We start from the raw sequence: 16,415 nt of genomic DNA, 5'->3' as shown, positions 1-16,415 counted from the left end.
ATCTCTAATCCTTCTGTTTATGCTGTCACCCTTTCTTCTCCGTTGGGCTCCTCCAATCACAATCTCATATCTGTATCTTGTCCTATCGCTCCAGTCCCTCCTCAGGATCCCCCTAAGCGGAGGTGCCTCTGGCGTTTTGTCTCTGTTAGTCAGGGGGGACCTAAGGAGATATTTTGTTGTTTTTCCTTGGAATGACTACTGCTTCCATGTCAGAGACCGGTCTTTGTGTGCCGAGGGCATAACAGAGGTGATAGTGTCTGGCATGGAGGCATATATTCTTCACTCTTTTTCTCGACCTAAACCTTCCAAACCTTGGTTTAACATAGCTTGTTCTCATGTTATACATGATAGATAGTGGCCCACAAAAGGTACTTAAGTCTTCCATCACCAGAATCTCATGCACTTTATATTTCTGCGCGGAACCATGCCAAGTCTGTTCTCCAACTAACCAAAAACTCCTTCATTAATAGAAAGTGTCAAAATCTTTCAAGATCTAACTCCCCTCGTGACTTCTGGCATCTAGGCAAACATATTTCCAATAACTTTGCTTCTTCTTCTTTCCCTCCTTTATTTCAACCAGATGGCACCTCTCCCATCACATCTATCTCTAAAGCTGAAACCTTTGCTAAAAACTCGATTAAAGGCTTGTTCCTCCCTCTCCTCCACCCTCTGACTACTTCATGCTACCTATTAAAATTCTTCGCAATGATGTTTTCCATTCCCTCGCTGGCCTAAACCCTTGGAAGGGTTATGGACCTAATGGGGTCCCTCCTACCGTTCTCCGAAACTGTGCCTCCGTGCTTGCACCTTGCCTAGTCAAACTCTTTGAACTCTGTCTGTCAACATCTACCTTTCCTTCTTGCTGGAAGATTGCCTACATTTAGCCTGTTCCTAAAAAAGGTTATCGTTCTAATCCCTCAAACTACCGTCCTGTTGCTTGAATTTCCTGCCTATCTAAAGTTTTTGGATCTATCATCAACAGGAAGATTCTTAAACATCTATCACTTCACAACCTTCTATCTGATCGCCAGTATGGGTTTCGTCAAGGCTGCTCTACTAGTGATCTTCTGGCTTTCCTTCCTGAGTCTTGGTCATCCTCTTTTAGAGATTTTGGTGAACTTTTCATATTGCCTTCTGATAGAGTTTGGTACAAAGCTTTGATTTCCAAACTACCCTCGTACGGCTTTTATCCTTCTGCCTGTAACTTCATCTCAAGTTTCATTTCTGACTGTTCTATTGCTACTGTGGTAGACGGTCAATGTTCTTCTCCTAAATCTATTAACAGTGGCATTTCTCAGGGTTCTTTCCTGTCATCCACTCTCTTCTTATTATTCACAATGATCTTCTAAACCAAACTTCCTGTCTTATCCACTCCTATGCTAATGATACCACCCTGCACTTTTCCATGTCTTTCCATAGACGTCCAACACTTCAGGAAGTAAACATTTCACGCAGGGAAGCCACAGAAAGTCTGACTTCTGATCTTTCTAAAATTTCTGATTGGGCAGAGTAAACTTGGTATTGTTCAATGCCTCAAAAACTCAATTCCTACATCTATCAACTCGACACAACCTTCCAGACAACTATCCCCTCTTCTTCAATGACACTCAACTGTCCCCATCTTCTACACTGAACATCCTCGGCCTGTCTTTCACATATAATCTGAACTGGAAACTTCATATCTTATCTCTGGCTAAAAAAAGCTTCTATGAAGTTAGGCGTTCCAAGACATCTCCGCCAGTTTTTCTCAACCCCCCAGCTGCTCACTATGTAGAAGGGTCCGTCCATGTATGGAGTATGCTTCACATTTCTTGGGGGGGGGGAAGTTCCACTCATACTGTTCTTTTAGACAGGATGGAATCAAAATCTTTTCTTCTTATCACCTTTTCTTCTCCAACTGACTGTCTTCAGTCTCGTTCTCATCGCCGCAATGTTGCATCTCTAGCTATGTTCTATCGCTTTATTCAAGCCAACTGCTCCTCTGACATTACTAACTGCATGCCTTCTTTCCTCCCGCGGCCTCGTAGCTGAAGATTCTTCTTTTTTTCACCCCTATTCTGCCCACCTCTCTAATGCAAGAGTTAACCAGTATTCTCAATCATTAATCCCTTTCTCTTGTAAACTCTGGAACTCCCTGCCTGCTTCTGTATTTCCACCTTCCTATGACTTGAATTCCTTCAAGAGGGAGATTTCAAGACACTTATTCTTCAATTTTTGACTATCGCTTGGACCCTTTTCTGGAATTGGCATCTCAGTGGGTTTTTTTTTATTGGATTTTTGTTGCCCTTGGCCAATGTCCCTCCTATATATATATATATATATATATATATATATATATATATATATATATATATATATATATATATATATATATATATATATATATATATATATATATATAAATCTAACCCTCAGTAAGCCCACATATTTTGGGGAGCATCCTTTGAGAAATTTACTTGTTGAGAAAATTTTGCATGGACTTCGTGATTGGTTAGTGACAAGATGGTAAGTATCGCACACAGCACTGAGACAAAGAGAGGGCCAGCAAGACTCATGGTGACAGCGAGTCCCCTCTTCCGTCCCTGTCCGTTGTCCTGTGTTTAGTGTATCTTCTTGCTGCACTGTTAAATGCTACTGGGCTTTATAGTTTGTACTAGATAAATCTGCTTCTTCTAGTATTGTGTAGAGATGGTGGCCAAGGAAACACGATTGTGAAGAACTGCTGCCGTATATTAATATAATAAAAGTGTACAATATAGATAAAGTAGAGTCGCCAAGAGCCGCTCGTCCAGCTCTGAGGCTGGCTGGATGAGGACTCCTGATGCTGGGGTGTTTGCTGGGCCTGCTGGCTCAGGTCATCTGGGACTCGTGAGGTGAAGGGAGGTCACGCGGCCAGAAAGATAGGCGGCTCGTGAGGTCCTGGGTGCCCACCCGGCCGAGACACAGCTGCTAACAAAGGACTGAGGCTTGACTTCACTTGAGTCCACGTGGTTGGCTGGCGGACAGAGGCTGGGTCAGGTCCCAAGGGAAGGGCGCGGAGAACGGAATGTGAGGCTGACGAGGCGTCTCCCCACACTGCTCGACCGCCCTTCTCGTGGTGTCCTCGCAGCGAACAAAGCATATGGGGTGGTGCAGGCACAATGAAGCACATGATTTACATAAAAAAATACGCGCTTATCTGCGTAAGAGACGTGATGTATGCACTGTAGCCAGTCGCAAGGTTCACAGAACAATGACGTCAGAACAGTGAGTACGCACTGGCGAATCACAAAACTCACACTAGCTCTGACGTCAGCACAGCGAATTACAGGCCAAGAAAAACACTAGGACAACACTAGAGGCCATAAAAGGCGTTTCCATGCCAGATAAATTGCAAAATAGCAACAATACACTGCAAAAATCATAAGGCTGCACAAATAACACATGATGGCAATTATAATCTTCGTCAAGTGTGTTGGGTGCGTGGTCCGCGTTGGGTGCAGAGACAGCCACAAGAAGACACCACAGTTTGCAACAGAAGACTGATGGCACGAAATCCAAAGTGTCTTGGAAGGACAGGATCAGCACCAAAGCAGTCAAGTTGCGTTGGTGACGGTTTGAAAAGTCCAGACTTCAAATGGAGACGGCGTCGGTGACGCTTGAAGTCGTAGGGCACAGGCTGGTAGGGCAAGATTGGCAAAAGCTTGAAAGAGGCCTGGAAAGCAGCTGAAGAAAGAATCGTAGACAGTAGCGTACATAGCAGTAACAGTCTGCGTCAGTGATGTTTTAGTAAAAATGCGTTGGTGACGGCTTAGCAGGTAACCCAGAGGCGATGAAGGTAGCTGGAGTAGCTGGCGACGAGCAGGACGCATGAGCATGGAGGACTGGTAACGTCGACTCCTTCCACCACGGCCACCATATTTATGTACTAGATAAATCTCCTGCTTCTTCTTCTAATAATGTGCAGAGGCGGTCGCCAAGGAAACACGACTGTACAGAATTGCTGCCGAATATTGATATAATATAACTGTCTGGCTGGACAAGGACCTGAGCCGACAACCTTGGCTTGTCGGCTCAGGTCAGTTGGGACCTGGGAGCCCACCCAGCCGAGGCACAACTACTAACAAAGGAGTGAGGCTTGACCTCACTTGAGCTCACATGATTGGCCTGTGGACAGGCTAGGTCACGTCCTAAGGAAAAGGAGCGGAGAATGTAATGTGAGGCAGATGAGGCGTTCTGCCACAAGTTCTTTTAAGAGCTTTGGACGCAGAGAATTATAGTTTCTCTGCTGTGGAGTAAACTTTACTCCCTACCCTGGCCTTGCCGTTTCTAGGTGGTATTGGGCTGTCTTCTGGGAGGCTGTATATGGTAGTGCTCAATAAGAGGAGGTAATATTTTGTGAGCGTGGCTGGTTTTGTTGTTGTTTCTAGAGGGCGGTAGCTTATAGAATATTACTATCCTCATAGCCATTTGTCCCTTGTCGTAGCTGTGCCTGCTAGAACGTGGTTAAATGATTCTTTCCCAGCAAGTGGGACGTGTGCAGTGTCTGTTAAAGCGATTGCTTGTCCTTCCTCCGTGCGTGGGCAAAGACGGAGTGGCGACCTCATTATTTAATTCACCACAGGAGCCCAGAAGGACCCTGTGTAGGTGAATGTGGGCCCTGCACTACGCTGTGCAGGAGGCGGTATAGGGAGGATGACCCAAGTTAGTGGCAGCCGTGTAGGGGGGCTGAATCTGGTGTTATGACCATCTGTTTAAGGGTTGCTGGAGATGAAAAGGACCTGTCAACCCATATTTGGGCCCAGCATTAGATTACTTAAGTGGTAATTTAGGTAAGCTAGCAGAGGTAAAGGCAGCAGTGAGTGGGGCGGAATCTGAGTCGTAACAGAAATTGGCCATCTCGCCAGGATAGCTGGAAGCCTCATAGCCACGTGGGGGAGACAATTGCTTGTTATTCTCTTCGTTGTGCCTTGTGTGCCCGCACCCAGTTTACACCATTGAGTCGCTCGCGGCCCGAGTCCCCTGCTTCTGTTGGGAGTGGCAGTGTAGATTTGACACAGTTTGGTGTTAGGCCACAGAGTCCCGCAAGTAGCGTCCGTGGCCGAGCCAGTCCTACACACAGTACTGGTGGATTTTCCCAGACAGAAGGAATGTCTGAGGAGTTGAGATTTAAGCTGGAGATAAGGAGAATGAAACTGGAAGCAGATGAAAGGAGATTGATGGTTGAGGAGGCTAGAAAAACCAGGTTTGAGGCCGAGAGGTAGGCTAAAAGGCTTGAGGCCGAGAGGGAGAAGGAAATAATGTTACTTGAGGCGGAGGTGAAAATATATGAGAGGGAGGAGGCTGAAAAGAATAGGATATTTGAGTTGGAGAAGACTCGGATAGAAGGTAAATCACCTCATGGCTTCAGGAGAGGAGGAGTGAGGGAAGACACAGTAAAGAGCCAGATGGTGAGGAGTTTGAAGTTAAGATACCTGAGTTTGATGAGAAAAAGGTGACAGAATGGTTCAGGAGGTTTGAGAAGTAGGCAACCGAATTTGATTGGCCTCAGTAGAGACGGGATGGCCTTGTTGCTAATATGTTGAAGGGCAAGGCTCTTGAAGTTAATGATAGTGGAACACCTGGAGGATTATGAGGAATTAGCTGGTGAGCTGACATTCTTAGAGCCTACGAACCACTGCCTGAGGCTTATATGTTGCAGTTCCGTGGAGGGAAGAAAAAGCCTAGTGATTCATATCTTGATTGAGCTCGCTACCTCGAGGAGGTGCTTGAAAGGTGGATAGGTAGTGAGCGTGTCACCTCCTTCCGTGAGTTAGAGGAGCTCGTGGTGATGGAGCAGTTTGTTAATGTGGGCGAGAAAGAGATTGTACCGCTGCTCCGTGAGAAAAAAAGATTAAAACCTTAAAGGAGGTAGCCACGAGAGCAGATGACCACGTGTTTTTTTTTTCTTTTATGTAGGAGGGACACTGGCCAAGGGCAACAAAAATCCAATAAAAAAAAATGCCCACTGAAATTCCAGTCCCATAAAAGGGTCCAAAGCAGTGGTCAAAAATTGATGAATAAGTGTCTTGAAACCTCCCTCTTGAAGGAATTCAAATCATAGGAAGTGGAAATACAGAAGCACACAGGGAGTTCAGAGTTTACAAGAAAAAGGGATGAATGATTGAGAATACTGGTTAACTCTTGCATTAGAGAGATGGACAGAATAGTGGTGAGAGAAAGAAGAAAGTCTTGTGCAGCGAGGCCGCGGGAGGAGGGGAGGCATGCAGTTAGCAAGATCAGAAGAGCAGTTAGCATGAAAATAGCGGTAGAAGACAGCTAGAGATGCAACATAGCAGCGATGAGAGAGAGGCTGAAGACAGTCAGTTAGAGGAGAGGAGTTGATGAGACGAAAAGCGCGGCAGGCGCCGGTTTTTCAGGAAGTCCACGTTATAGTAGTGGCTTTAGTAATAAGTAATAAGTAAGAAGTAATAAGTCTGGGCGAGTAAGCCATGTTGGCAACGCGTCTCCAACCAGCCCTCGATGGAGACAGACTGGGAGCATGCAGCATCGCACTCCCGGATACTGTAAAGTTCCCATCCTATGTGTCATAACTAAGAATACTGGCCACTTTAAATTTAACTGTCCTAAATTAATGACAGCCCTCCCAGAAGCCGGTGGTTCTGATCGTATCACACAACCGAGGTGTTGAGAGTGAGGAAAATGTTTGGTCGTTTTGGAGAAGTGATTGCAAGCAGGAGCAGTTCCTGGGACCAGTGGAGCAGAAGCACGTTGGCCAGTCTCATGTTGAAGCTGGGGTTTGTTGTGTTGTGATGGCCACGCGCGGGAGTTTCTCTCCGTGTGCGGGTATGTGTGTGTTGCGCCTGGGAAGGAGCAGCCGTCAGCTCGTTGCGGTGATTTCTGTGTCATCGGTTAGTCGGCGGGAGGAATGCAGAGTGATAGTGTTGTTGTGCCTGACACTGAGAGGCAGGCTTGGCCGGGTCACATCTCAGAAGTACCATATTGTTTGATTAATAGCAACCGGAAGGCTTCTCTTGTTTTTGTCAAGAAAATGGCACTTTTATTTTAACAGTTTTATGGATGTTACCTGGCGGCTCTGGGGAACCAGGAGCAGGCTAGTTGGAGTGACCGTGTGGGCAGTGAAGACACGGTTGAGGATGCAGTGTGTTCTCCAGTGAGGAGAGTTGAAGGCCAGCGAGTTGCGAGACTTGCTTGGCAGCCCAATGGGGAGATTTGTTTGGCCAGGAAGAGTATTGCCTGGTGGTGCTGTGATGATGCACCGGGAGGCTATGACCCCTGGTAGGCGCGTTGAGTGCGGTAAGGGCGCAGGGTTGTCGCGGCTTGGTGACTCTTGTATTTGTACAGTGTGGAGAAGAAAGTACAGATGAAGGAGTAGGCTGTGCAGTAGAGAGAGCAGGAGAGGTGGGAATAAGTGGAGAAGTAGTGAAGGCAGAGGTGAGAAAAAAAGATGGAGAAGGAGAAAAGACAGGGAGTCATAGGAGAAGCTGCAGCAGCCGTAGCTGGTGGATAAGAAGTGACCGTGACACGACTCCTTGCAGGAGTAAACCCTCACCTCAGTGTAGCCGAGGAGATCATAGGTCCTGGGGAAGAACCAGAGACAGATCTTGAGGGAGGTGTAGGAGGAGGAGGAAACGGCAGTGTGAGTATGAAGGGCCAAGCTGGAGCCCAGTTGTTATGATGACTGTGTTATTGTTATGATGACTATGTTATGACTGTTATGTTATGCCTATGTTATGATGACTGTGTTATTGTTGTGGCGCTCTATGTTTTGTAATTCGTATGCGCCCTTGTTTGAGTATGATGTGCGTTGCTCTGACACTAAGGAGTGAGTAGTCATGTGTACAGCCTGAATATGTTGTCTGTGCTATAAAAAGGTATAAGTTTGCGTGTAATTTACAAACTTTTGTGTGGGTTAAGGGCGTGTTATGAGCTGCGGAAACTACTGAAGAAAACAATAGTGGGAGGAAGGAGGATGACGAGTGGAAAGGAGGTGAGACGAAAGACAAAGAAGAGAGAGAGAGAGAGAGAGAGAGAGAGAGAGAGAGAGAGAGAGAGAGAGAGAGAGAGAGAGAGAGAGAGAGAGAGAGAGAGAGAGAGAGAGAGAGAAATGTATGAGCAGATAGATTGATAAGTAAATATATAATTAGATAGATAAAAAATAGATTGACATAGGTAGATTAATAGATTGTTAGGACATTTGCCTGCATGCGTGTTTTAAAAGGTCAACAGCTAATTAAACTAATTAACGTATTGTCAGTTCACTTTACCAGGATATTTGATGATCTCGGATCGGAAGAGGTTTTCCCCATGTAAATATATAATTACACGTTAATTACATCGCCAGAGAATCATCTTGTGTGTATATTGGCTGTGCACCATACAGTGCTTAGCAAATGCAGGTGGCGTGTGTGTGTGTCTGTGTGTGTGTGTGTGTGTGTGTGTGTGTGTGTGTGTGTGTGTGTGTGTGTGTGTGTGTGTGTGTGTGTGTGTGTGTGTGTGTGTGTATAGTGGTGAAATATATAACAAATTATGGAAAAAAAGTAAAGGTTGCGGCCGCTGAATTGATATCGCTAGAGGAACCTTTAAGCAAGGGGGCTTTATTCTCAAGAAGCGATTGCATGAATTATTACGTGCCCTCTGGAGAAACGAACGAATATCCAAGTCATAGACTGCCGCAAAAATAATCCAAATTTATATGTATATATATATATATATATATATATATATATATATATATATATATATATATATATATATATATATATATATATATATATATATATATATATATATATATATATATATATATATATATATATATATATATATATATATATATATATATATATATATATATATATATATATATATAGTGACTGCAAAGGCAGCCGCGGTATTTTCTTTTCCCTGCTGCTGGCAAAATTCTGGCTAGATTAATGCTTTCACTCATAATTGAGCTTACCTCAGAACCTGTGCTACCAGAAACGCTACGTGGATTTAGGAAGGAAAAAGGCACCACTGGCATGATTTTCTCACTGAGACAAATTCTATGACTCCTACGGCTTCTCTCTTTCTCTCTGTAACTTCATCTCAAGTTTCCTTTCTGTCGGTTCCATTGCTGCTGTGGTAGACGGTCACTGTTCTTCTCCTAAATCTATTAAATGTGGTGTTCCTCAGGGTTCTGTACTGTCATCCACTCTCTTCTTATTATTCATCAATGACCTTCTAAACCAAACTTCTTGTCCTATCCTACGCTGATGATACCACCCTGCACTTTTCCACGTCTTTTCATAGATGTCCAACACTTCAGGAAGTAAACATTTCACGTAGTGAACCAGCAGAACCCATATATCAACTCGACACAACCTTACGAGTACATACAACTATCCCCTCTTCTTCAATGACACTCAACTGTCCCACTCTTCTACACTGAACATCCTCGCTCTGTCCTTTACCTATAATCTGAACTGGAAACTTCACAACTCATCTCTAGCTAAACCAGCTTCTATGAAGTTAAGTGTTCTGAGACGTCTCTGCCAATTTTTCTCAACTCCCCAGCTGGTAACTCTGTACAAGGGCCTTATCCATCCATGTATAGAGTATACTTCACATGTCTGGAGCGGTTCCACTTATACCGCTCATCTAGGCAGGATGGAATGCTAACCGCTCTTCTGATCTTGCATGCCTCCCCTCCTCCCGTGGCCTCGCTGCACAAGACTTTCATCTTTCTCTCCCCCTATTCTGTCCACCTCTCTAATGTATTCTCAATCATTCATCCCTTTCTCTGGTAAACTCTGAAACTCTCTGCCAGCTTCTGTATTTCCACCTTCCTGTGACTTGAATTTCTTCAAGAGGGAGGTTTCTAGACACTTATCCTTCAATTTTTGACTACCCCTCTGGACCCTTTTATGGGACTGGTTTCTCAGTGAGCTTTTTCTTTTTTTTCTGAAGGATTTTTGTTGCCCTTCGCCAGTGTCCCTCCCACATAAAGAAAAAAAAAAGAGGAGAAATTTATAGAGCAAATCATCATTCTTCGTCGATCTCACCAAAGCTTTTGACACTGTACCCCGTGATCTCCTATGGAAGATTCTTTAAAAGTAAATTTTTCAAAACTCTTCAGCTTTACTGTAACATGAAAGAAAAGTCTGCATTGGTTGTGTTGAATCCACACCTTTCCCTCTTAGTATTCAATGTGTTGTTATCAACTGTCATAACATTAATGCAGGACAGACTCAGAGAGCAAGATGGCGTCCATATAGAATACAGACTGGAAGATTATTTATTCAGTCTAAGACGACTTCAAACCCACACCAAATCTGCACCCCGACAAGTGGTGGACCTGCAATACGCCGATGATGCTGACCTCGTGGCCCACACCGCAGTCAGTGCAGCACATCTTGGACACGCTGTCCTCTGTGTACCGGGCACAAGAAAGACTGAAGTCATGGTTCAGCAAACTAACCCTAATTTGAACCTGCCTATTTTCACCATTAATGCTACGTTCGGTGCTATTTTTCAGACACCCAAGAGGCGTCGTCACTCTTACCACCAAGACTGATGACGACGTCCTCGACACAATAAACAAGGCTTCCCGTGCATTTGGTAGGCCAAGAAATACTGTTTGAAATTAATTACAAAAGACCAAGAGTAAGAAGCAGCGATGATGAATGTGACGTTGATGCGAGTAATAATAGTATTAATAATGAAAATAATAATAATAATAATAATAATAATAATAATAATGATAATAATAATAATAATAATAATAATAATAATAATAATAATAATAATAATAATAATGATAACAACAACAATGATAAAAAAAATAATAATAATGATAGTGATAATAATAATGATAATAATAATAATAATAATAATAATAATAATAATAATAGTAATAATAATAATAATATTAATAATAATAATGATAATAATAATAATAATAATAATAATAATAATAATTATTATTATTAATGTTATTATTATTATTATTATTATTATTATTATTATTATTATTATTATTATTATTATTATTATTATTATTATTACTATTGCTATTATTATTATCATTATTATTATTATTATTATTATTATTGTTATTATTCTTATTCTTATTCTTATTCTTATTTTTATTATTATTATAATTATTAATTGTAATAATAATGACATGATGTATTGGGAATGGAAGCTAAGTGGGTAAAGTTTATAAGGTGATAATTAAAAGCGATAAGAGATCAAACTTAATATAAAAAAAGAAATATATTTATTTTTGCTTTTATGAATGATTATGAATGAACTCCACTGCATGAACTGCTGTAATTGTTGTTCCAGTATCCTATTATAGATAAGAAATGAAAGATGAAGACAAGCAAGATGGTATACATATTGGGAGAATTACCGCTTTTGTGTTAGTTTGTGTTTGTTTGTATATATAAGTTTGTATATAAGAGGAGGAGGCAGTAGACACCTGCCGAAACGATAATTACTCCCAGTGAGGTCTAAAGCACTGTTCAGGGGGTGCTGTGAACTTATCATTAAACCCAGCTGTGACCTCACTGAACGTTTCCCTTTGTGTCTCACAGCACAGGGGGGCAGTCACAGCCTGCCCTCTAAAGACAACTCTCTTCCTCCACACAAAACTACAAGCACCTAATAACACATACACCCTTCACTCAAAAATTTTAAAATCGTCATGGCGACTCCTACACCAGCCTAGGAGTCCCCATCTGGGGAGGGGACCATAAATGTCCCCAGGTCGGACTGCCTTTCTGTCGACGACCCTAAGTGTCTTGACACCCCCCTCAACTTTTTCTTCATTAACTTCTGCAACATTCGCGGTCTACGATCTAATTTTCAATCTGTAGAACACCACCTCTCCTCTTCTAAACCTCATCTTCTTTTCCTCACTGAAACTCAGGTGTCTGAGGCAACTGACAGTAGCCCCTTTTCTGTTCCCTCCTACTTTCTCTATCCTCATTTTCGATCCAAAGCTGGATGCTGCGTTTATGTGCGCAATGACTTAACCTGCTCTCGTGCCCATGCTCTTGAATCTTCCGAGTTTTCCACCATCTGGCTACGACTACTCACTCACTCTCATACTAAATTTATCTGTGCTGTATACCTCTCACCTAACTCCTCTGATTATAAGAAATTCTTTGAATACTTAACTTCCAAAGTGGAGCACATTCTGACCCTCTTCCCTTTTGCAGAGATCTCCATTCTTGGAGACTTCAATGTTCACCATCAGCTTTGGCTTTCCTCTCCCTTCACTGACCATACTGGTGAACTAGCCTACAACTTTGCTATCCTCCATGACCTAGAGCAATTGGTGCAACACCCTACTTGTATTCCTGACCGTCTTGGAGATACGCCCAACATTCTTGGCCTTTTCCTGACCTCTAATCCTTCTGCTTATGCTGTCACCCTTTCTTCTCCGTTGGGCTCCTCGGATCACAATCTCATATCTATATCTTGTCCTATCGCTCCAATCCCTCCTCAGGATCCCCCTAAGCGAAGGTGCCTCTGGCGTTTTGCCTCTGTTAGTTGGGGGGACCTGAGGAGGTATTTTGCTGATTTTCCTTGGAATGACTACTGCTTCCGTGTCAGAGACCCGTCTTTGTGTGCTGAGCGCATAACAGAGGTGATAGTATCTGGCATCGAGGCGAACATTCCTCACTCTTTTTCTCGTCCTAAACCTTCTAAACCTTGGTTTAACACAGCTTGTTCTCGTGCTATACATGATAGAGACATGGCCCACAAAAGGTACTTAAGCCTTCCATCACCAGAATCTCATGCACTTTATATTTCTGCCAGGAACCATGCCAGATGGCACCACTGCTGTCACATCTATTTCTAAAGCTGAACTCTTCGTTCAAACCTTTGCTAAAAACTCTACCTTGGACGATTCTGGGCTTGTTCCTCCCTCTCCTCCATCCTCTGACTACTTCATGCTACCTATTAAAATTCTTCGCAATGATGTTTTCCATGCCCTCGCTGGCCTAAACCCTCGGAAGGCTTATGGACCTGATGGGGTCCCTCCTATTGTTCTCCGAAACTGTGCCTCCATGCTTGCACCTTGCCTAGTCAAACTCTTTCAGCTCTGTCTGTCAACATCTACCTTTCCTTCTTGCTGGAATTTTGCCTACATTCAACTTGTTCCTAAAAAGGGTGACCGTTCTAATCCCTCAAACTACCGTCCTATTGCTTTAATTTCCTGCCTATCTAAAGTTTTTGAATCTATCCTCAACAGGAAGATTCTTAAACATCTATCACTTCACAACCTTCTATCTGATCGCCAGTATGGGTTCCGTCAAGGCCGCTCTACTGGTGATCTTCTGGCTTTTCTTACTGAGTCTTGGTCATCCTCTTTTAGAAATTTTGGTGAAACTTTTGCTGTTGCCTTGGACATATCAAAAACTTTTGATAGAGTCTGGCACAAAGCTTTGATTTCCAAACTACCCTCCTACGGTTTCTATCCTCTCTGTAACTTCATCTCAAGTTTCCTTTCTGACCGTTCTATTGCTGCTGTGGTAAACGGTCACTGTTCTTCTCCTAAATCTATTAACAGTGGTGTTCCTTAGGGTTCTGTCCTGTCACCCACCCTCTTCTTATTATTCATTAATGATCTTCTAAACCAAACTTCTTGCCCTATCCACTTCTACGCTGATGATACCACCCTGCACTTTTTCACGTCTTTTCATAGACGTCCAACCCTTCAGGAGGTAAACATATCACGAAGGGAAGCCACAGAACGCTTGACTTCTGATCTTTCTAAAATTTCTGATTGGGGAAGAGCAAACTTGGTATTGTTCAATGCCTCAAAAACTCAATTCCTGCATCTATCAACTCGACACAACCTTCCAGACAACTATCCCCTCCTCTTCAATGGCACTCAACTGTCCCCATCTTCTACACTGAACATCCTCGGTCTGTCCTTTACTTATAATCTGAACTGGAAACTTCACATCTCATCTCTAGCTAAAACAGCTTCTATGAAGTTATGTGTTCTGAGACGTCTCCGCCAGTTTTTCTCACCCCCCCAGCTTCTAACTCTGTACAAGGGCCTTATCCGTCCATGTATGGAGTATGCTTCACATGTCTGGAGGGGGTTCCACTCATACTGCTCTTCTAGACAGGGTGGAATCAAAAGCTTTTCGTCTCATCAACTCCTCTCCTCTAACTGACTGTCTTCAGCCTCTCTCTCACCGCCGCAATGTTGCATATCTAGCTGTCTTCTACCGCTATTTTCATGCTAACTGCTCTTCTGATCTTGCTAACTGCATGCCTCCCGTCCTTCCGCGGCCTCACTGCACAAGACTTTCTTCTTTCTCTCACCCCTATTCTGTCCACCTCTCTAACGCAAGAATTAATCAGTATTCTCAATCATTCATCCCTTTCTCTGGTAAACTCTGGAACTCCCTGCCTGCTTCTGTATTTCCACCTTCCTATGACTTGAATTCCTTCAAGAGGGAGGTTTCAAGACACTTATTCATCAATTGTTGACCACTGCTTTGACCCTTATATGGGACTGGCATTTCAGTGGACATTTTTTTTATTAGATTTTTATTGCCCTTGGCCAGTGTCCTTCCCACATAAAAAAAAAAAAAAAAAAAAAAAAATATATATATATATATATATATATATATATATATATATATATATATATATATATATATATATATATATATATATATATATATATATATATATATATATATATATATCCCCTGAAATGACTCGCAGGACGCGTATGATCACATGTGACATACGTGACTTTTGTAAAGCTGATGACGCTAATAATTGATGACCACCATGAGCTGTCGCCATGAGCGGCAGCCAATGAAGGAAGTGTTCGAGTGCGGCGACGCTCTCGGATGATAGGTAGTATATAGGAGACAGGATGAAGGCGGGGTCTTGAATCCCTGCAGCAGGAGGTGAGTGACAGCACGGAGAAGGCATCGACGTACTAGTGCAGGGACAGACTTGTATCAACATATAAAAAAAAAAAAGAAGAAAAAAAAAAAAACTGTGATACTGGTAAGTATCAATTATGCACTATTACACACTATTGCACTCATGTTCATTATAGTATGACCACACATCACGGATACATGTAGTTAGTAACAAACAATAAAAGTATATTATGTATTCCTGTGCGTAACAGCATAAATTTGTATTTGCCTTCTTTTTTGTATCATTCATGAGTTGTGATAACTGTAATTCACATTTACTCTGTGCATTACACGTAAAGGACGTAAGTAAGGAATGAATATTTAGTTCTGCAGACAAAAGTTACTTTACACTCCATCAGCGGAGAAAGCGTGGTATGAAAATGACATGTGTAGGGAAAGCAGACGTGGCGTCACCTGAATTAAGTAGCCACTTGTGTGTAGAGCAGGTATGGGCGGCAGGTGTGTTGTGGTCCAGCAGTTGTTTGTGGGCAGCGATTTGGTAAGGAAGTCGCTAGGCGCGCTGTTGTCCAGCCCTGTAAATTAAGGGTTCAGATAAGTCATGGCGGACAGATGCCTATTCAGATAAAAGAGAAAAGGATTTCATTGTTGATATATTAATATTAGTTTTAAAGCAAAGAAAGAAAGAAAGAAAAGACAGGATTTTATTTCTAGTCTTGCAGTGTTTCAGTAACACGTATTGTTATACGATACTCCACACACTGCATGCTCTGCTTTCTAACACACACTGCATGTCAGGGTTTTGTGTCCATATGACAAATCATAACATGAAGACAGCCACTGAAGGTGAGGCCGTATCTTGCAGCGTTGCTGCAGTCAACGCGGAATGGCTCACCCGCTGCGAGAGGTTCTGGCTGAGCCCGAGGTGTTGCGTGGCCTGGCCCAAAACGCGGCCGGCTTCAGGTAAGAGCTGATTCAAACTATATCAGTAAGTAAAGGGAACGTGACTTGCACATTACCGTACCGTCACCCTCCGTAAGCAGCATGTAAATTAAGATAAGATAAGATAATTTATTTGTCACAGTAATACAGTTATACAGTAATACATACAAATGAAAATCTTTATGGCGGTACGGTCCAAAGAAAGTTAAGATGTAGTATACAGTATAGTGTATAGTATAGATGTAAATGATTAAAAGCATCAATCCCATAAAAAAAACATACAATTCTCATATATCACTCATAAAATCATTATACCTATGAATGAAAATAGTTGAAAAACACAATGCTGCTGGGAATAAAATATTTCTTATAACGATCTGTTCTTATCAGGGGTAGTGCCAGCCTTCTCCCTGGCCTTAAAAACACAAAACAGTTGTTTAGAGGGTGGGTTTGGTCTTTCAGCATCCGTCCGGTCTCCTGCAATACGATGACAGTACAGTCCTGGCCGTGTTCCCAGAAGGATCTTGCTTAGAGACAGATACGTTTGAGAATTTTAGTGTTACA

This window comes from Scylla paramamosain, chromosome 5 (genome assembly GCF_035594125.1).
Source record: "Scylla paramamosain isolate STU-SP2022 chromosome 5, ASM3559412v1, whole genome shotgun sequence".
Classification (NCBI taxonomy): domain Eukaryota; kingdom Metazoa; phylum Arthropoda; class Malacostraca; order Decapoda; family Portunidae; genus Scylla; species Scylla paramamosain.
This window is presented reverse-complemented; position numbering follows the sequence as displayed.